Raw genomic sequence first — 6344 nt, 5'->3', positions numbered from 1 at the left:
TTTACATAAAAGGGTTGTCTATCCTTTTATGTAAAGTAAACATTTTGAGGTTAGGTCCCCTATAAACTTAGGTCCCCTATAAGACTTGGTCTACACGTACGTTTTTAAAAACGCATGTAAACGCTCCTACTGTGTTTATATGCACTTTTATTCGCGTTTAAAGCTTGTCTTTAAAATGCTGGAAAACGTCTATGCTGCATTTTCTCGTGTTTTGTTGCGTTTTTACTGCGTTTAGGTTTTAAAGTGCTTATGAGAAATAAATGGAACTATTTACCCGCGTTTTCCCTTGTTTTTTGCTGTTATCCCGAAAATATAAAGCTCATAAACGTCAAGGAAACATCCTGGTGTAGATAAGCCCATTGGAATGCATGGGAATTTCAAACGTGGGCTTTTAAAGCCTCAGGTTAAACGCTGGGGAAAACGTCTGTCCGTGTAGACTAAGTCTAAGGCAGTTTATAACAAAAAACAACTTGGTGTCAAGGGTTATTTTTGTTTAAAATGTATCATAAACACATTTATTAAAATGTAAAGTCAAAACACTTGGGTTAAGTAAGGAGTGATGGCCTCCTACCCTGTTTCCCCTATAATAAGGCACTGTCTTATATTTTTTGAAATGCCAAAATATGCCCTAGGTCTTATTTTGAGGGGGATGTCCTATTTTTCCATGAAGACTACAGTACACATTTATTGTTGAAAATCACTCATGTGCCATTGATTGTCCCCTTCTGATCACTCATCTGCCATTGATTGTCCCCTTCTGATGACTCATGTGCCATTCATTGTCCCCTTCTGATCACTCTGTGCCATTCATTGTCCCCTTCTGATCACTCTGTGCCATTCATTGTCCCCTTGATCACTGACTCGCCGGGTAACAGACTCTGTTAGGGCATGGATCAGCAGCTTGCTTGTCCTTTGAAGTTACTTTCAGTTTCACTCTACACTGCAGCCAGCATCGAGGAGTCACACAGAGGCACACAGTATCAGGTATCAGAGGATGTCTTATTTGCGGGGGGTGCTTTATTTTAATTGTTTGAGCAAAAATCGGGGGGTGGCTTATTTGATGGGGATGCCTTATCATCGGGGAAACACGGTACTTTGATGACAGCAGTAACAATTTTCTGTAAATGTTTATTCAGAAAGACAGTAAAAAAAATCCCGACAGGTCTTTTAACCTTTACCTTTTTTGTCCAAAACAAACATACAAAAAGCCTTGATACTCTTTAATGTAAAACTGTATTCCATCAAGAGTGTAAAGATGATTTTTCAAGGTAAAAAAAAAAGCTGGGTTTTTTTGGCAGTAAATAATTATATTGATGTCAAAATATCTGCTACATCAGAAACAATCAGTAACAGATATTTTGATATCAATATAAATATTGTTTGCCAAAAAAAACCCAGCTTTTTCAATTTTTTTTACCTTGAAAAATCATCATTACACTCTAATTATCAAATTGGGGTAGCAGTACAACCACCTAGGAGGAGGATTGAAGCCTTTATTTTCCAGTTCTGTATTCTACCTTTAATAGGTTTACAGGTTTATTACTGGAGACTTGTGTGCCTGCACGTCCTTGTGCTATACCACTATCTCTAGTGGAAGAACCAGCTGGGAAGCTGTTTGTGTATTACGTAATATTATTCTGTTTCTAAAATAATACTTTGAGGGGGTGCTGAGAAGTTTCTGGCTTTGCCCCCTTCCAGATGAAATAGAAAAATGAGTGTGGGGGCATATGACAGCCTAATATCTTAGTAGTAGTCCAGGGAAAGTCAGCAAAGGACATTCACACTGAGATGTCACAAACACTGGGGGAGAAGTGTCCTTCCTTTTCCTGGAGAAAAAAAAAAACTTCATGACGGCCCGTAACTTCAACGATGTGAAACTTGCTTGTGCCTCTGCCATCACAGCTTCTCACTAAAAGAAAAAACAGTTATAGGAATCACAAACCTGATATTTGCACAGTTACATACTAAGATATTAGGCTGTCATATGCCCCCACACTCATTTTTCTATTTCATCTTGAAGGAGGCAAAACCAGGAACTTCTCAGCACCCCCTTTAATTAGCCACTAGATTTTGCTCTTTATGTACTCGTATGTAACATTTACTCCAGCCCATATCTTTGTATGGCTTGACCTGAAGTTTCAAAAACATTGCTTCTGAAAGTAGACCGCCTCTGCTGTGCCCTTTCTTAGAGTGTAATGGACTTGTGTTTAAAGTTTATATAGGGATAATACATTTATGAAGGTCCTCATTTATGTAAGGGATAGTAAAACTAGTAATAATTAGTGACATTTACTTGGATCTGTTCTTCAATGTTGAAGATGTTTTTACTGTTTATTTAAACAACTTGTAAGCAGACGCTGGTTCTATTAATGGATACCACTATTTTTGGCGGAGGAATCAGCTGGGAAGATAATGTTTGTGTATTACGTATTCCTATTCTGTTTCTACAATAATACTAATTAGCCACTAGATTTAGCTCTTTTTGTATGCTGCTGCCATCTCAGGCTGCAAGGTCTCTAGACAGAGAGCAGCCATATTGGCTAAGATTAGGTCAATGTATTTTTCTTTGCTGCTGTCATGCTGGTCACGCCTCCACAGTCTGTTCCTGTATACAGTGAAGGTATATGATGAACTTTATGTTATAAGAACTGTTTCCTATTGGACTGCCTAGCAGATAACAATATAAAGATTTCTGTTGAAACATTTTATTGGCTCTGTGAAATTCCTTTTAGCCACTAAAATCTTTGCTTGGCTGGTTTACTTTCTGCTTATGATCTATTCAAGCATTTGAATAGATCATAAGCAGATACCACAAATTATCTTCAGCTTTATCAAACATGTCAAGTTAAATGTGTTGAACTACATCAAGCTAAAGTCCAAGATAAAAATTAACTACTAAATTACAGTCTATATCAACACCAAAGCAAAATCTCCAAAAACAGTAGTGTATGCTTTAAAGTATATACTGTACAAATTCCAAATCAAATTTACAGTAGTATGTTTGACATCTTGCTTGAAATGCAGTGGGGACCATGAAAGTTCTTGAACCCAGCTTGCCTACTGACTGTTATATATGTCCCCCTTTTGCTGACCTTGGCTTTTACTAGCTTATTCAGTACCTCCGCAGCACAGTTGTTGCCAACATCCACCCTTCTGATGATTCTTCTTCCAGCTTCTATGTGTCCCTTTCTTAAGGCTAAGTACAAGTCACCGGAAATGCTTATGGTCTCCCTGCAACTGGCCATCCTGATAGTTGCAAGGATTTTCCTTCCTTATGTCCTAGTGGCATACAAAAAAAAAAAACAAAAAAAAAAAAAAAAACAATCAGCAACAAGGTATTGACTTTGTCAAATCTCATATGCTAGCAGTCAAATGCATCATTACCTTATGGCTAACATAATAACAGTGTTCTCCCCCGAAATTTGTTTCATCTGTGGGGGGGGGGGGGGTCGTTTAGCTGGGTGGTCAAGTGAGCAGGACAAAAATTAATGCTTCCAGTTATTTGTGTCATAGGTGTCCTATATCCCCCTATTTGTGTCAGTTTTCCACCCTTCTCCTATACAGGTAGTCCTTGTGAGATGCATTACGATGACCCCTTTCTAACTAGAAAACATTGTAAGTCAGAAACTGGCCTAGCCTACCCACGAGTCTCATAGAATGTTGTTCAGTCTGGAGTAGTACAGAATACTGTAATTGTGTCGATCGCTGGGGCAAGGTGAGAGATGTGTACATCCTAGCATCATTCCCATCGCATTGTCACTTCCATATCGTAACTTTGAAATATCGTTATTCAAACCATCGTAATTCTGGGAGTATCACTACGTTCTTTTAACTTTCTATTGCCGGTCTCATAGTACATCATATTTTTCCATTGTCTCTGTATTATTCCTCAAATGACCAGTGCTCATGTATTGTGACTCCTTAGTGTCCCATTGTTCTGTAAATACTGTAATCACTTCTAGTGGTGTAATAGTGTAATCAATGTAGTCTAATAGAATGTAGGCTTAGTTTACAATATTTGTAAAAAAACAACTGAGCACTTACTGGCAACTGCTAGGTGCCTGAAAATGGTAACAAGAAGTAACTGCTAGGCATTTTCAGATGTTTGCAAATACCTGCAAAAACCTATTAAAGCATTGCTCACAACCACATTCAAAAACTGCTAATGTGAACTAAACCCTGGTGGCTAGGCTGGTGTTGAGGTTGCAGTGCGGTTACTGCTTTATGTAGCAACTAACCACAGAAGCCTAAAAGAGAATGAAAGTGGACAGCAGTGAGCAGTCACCTGCTGTTAAATCTGCAAACCCTATTTTTATAAGGACCAGCAAGCACCTAATAGCTGACAAGGTGCTGTGCAGGATTGCTGGCTCCCAATGCAGATCTGAACCTGATACACCAGGGCACTGCTGTGGACTACATATAGGTAATGATCTGACCTGAACTGTCAGTTCTTCTAGCGGACTTCCACAGAAAGATAAAGAATCAAAGAAAGAAACATTGTACTGTATATACATCATCTTTGAGCAGAGCTGTCAGGCTGTCCAACCTCACCTACAGATATCTCTGCACAAAGCCCAGACTGAGGAGTGTGATGACAGCCAGCTAGGCAGGCAGGCAGGAAGGGAAAGTTGAGGTGGCCCACCCAGCAATATTGGTCCAGGAAGAACACTGATATAATTATGACGATGTAGGAATAGTAACATACCTGGGAACAGCCCCCTTACTCTTTCTGCTTTAGGTGGGTAAGTGGAGCTTTTTATCCAATTACCAGCATTCTCATAGTCTCTTGCTGTCTTCCCATGGCCCCTTTAATGTAATGCTACCTGATACTGTGATATACTTGATCCCCTGCCACAGGACTGGGCACTAGACAACAAGGAAAGAGGACACGATGGCTGGGCAGGAAAGTAGAAAGTTTAAAGATTTTGAGTAGATCAGCAGGAAGTAGGTGGGGTGAAGGACAGGTGCTATTCTCCTCTCACTGTAGTGCTACTGACTGCTGATTCCTTCATTTAGACTGTGGGATCCTCTAACCTGGCTGACCTCCTAACCCTGGATCTGACCTCTCTTGGCTCTGACCTCCTTTATTCCTTTGTTCATGATGTGACCCCTCCACCATGGCTGACCTCGCCATTGTGATTATGCCCTCTCCACTCTGTTACAGCCTTATCCTAATTCTGACCCTTAATCCTTAGATCTCCTGGCTGTGACCTCTACACTCTGGCTGACCTTTCTGTCATTCCTGTGACTCCTCCATCCTGGCTATAACCTCTATTTTTCCTCTGCAGCTTGTCATGTGTTCTGTCAAACGACAACTCTTTAAAATCTAAGCTCTTTGCAATAGTTTCCAGGTATGCATGCATGACCCTGTATCTTGAGCAAGCACCCATATGCACGTGGTAATAATCACAACTTACCTATGAATTGGCTAGGGTTGCCACCTCTTCTGGGAAGAAATACTGGCCTTTTTTTAATAATAAAATTATTATTTTTCAATTCTTTTCAAAAACAATAAATAGTTCTCCCCTGCACCGCCGTCATAGATGGAAACCCACTTTTGTTTTCTGTGGGTGTCAATGTCATATGTCTCCCGAAGAGCGCACTGGTTCCTTCCTAAAAACTCTGGAAGTTTCTGTTTCCCAGTTTCAAAGAAGGACTTAAAAATATTTTCTTTTTCAGGTATGTTTTTTTGGATTTTTTTAATCTAATTACAGGATTACTTTAAATGTAGCTTAAGAATTACATTTAAAAGCCGTGATTAGTGGAGGAGAGTAGCTTAGTCTAAAACTATATGCATGAAATGTGAAGTCATCTGACTGGCGTTCTGCAGCCTCCCAACATGGCATAAACTGCAGATAAGTCTTCAGACATACCTGTATCATGCATACAATCCATAGCAAAGTTTGAAACACAAAATGATGTTAAAATTATTCAATTTTTTTTTTAATTAATGTATTATTTTGACATGGTTTTCTGTTTCAAACTTTATTATACTCATATTATTATACTATACTGTAAAATACATTTTCACGAAAAACAATGTACTGCCCAGGAGGTTAAGCAATTGTGACAGACAGAGTGCAAGGAGAGTTCAGGAAAGTCAGGAGTAAATACACCTTTGTGCACAGTAACCTAACTTTTTAATGAATTAATTACACTGCATTATTATGAGATACTTAGACAACACACACACTGGATATTACTTGCCTTTTCCTCATATCCATGATGGTGGTATGGCTTATTTGTTTCTCCCTCATTATAACACTGATAACCAGTTTCAGTACTGGAGGTCTATACAGATGGACGTTGTGTTGCAGCGTTTGGAAAGTATTTATGGTTAGACA

At 39.1% G+C, this 6344-nt stretch overlaps 1 long non-coding RNA gene across 1 annotated transcript; it reads right to left on the bottom strand.

Annotated features, from left to right (window-relative positions):
- Window positions 1-1399: 1399 nt before the first annotated feature.
- Window positions 1400-6330, bottom strand: LOC140326070 (uncharacterized). Its single transcript, XR_011919776.1, has 3 exons — window positions 6208-6330; window positions 3120-3279; window positions 1400-1909 (listed from the first exon to the last, which is right to left on the bottom strand). It is a non-coding gene; the product is annotated as an uncharacterized lncRNA (long non-coding RNA).
- Between the last annotated feature and the right edge of the window lie 14 nt (window positions 6331-6344).

Source organism: Pyxicephalus adspersus, chromosome 3, assembly GCF_032062135.1.
Source record: "Pyxicephalus adspersus chromosome 3, UCB_Pads_2.0, whole genome shotgun sequence".
Lineage (NCBI taxonomy): Eukaryota > Metazoa > Chordata > Amphibia > Anura > Pyxicephalidae > Pyxicephalus > Pyxicephalus adspersus.
Note: the sequence above shows the minus strand (reverse complement) of the source record. Positions and strands in the feature narration are given on the sequence as shown.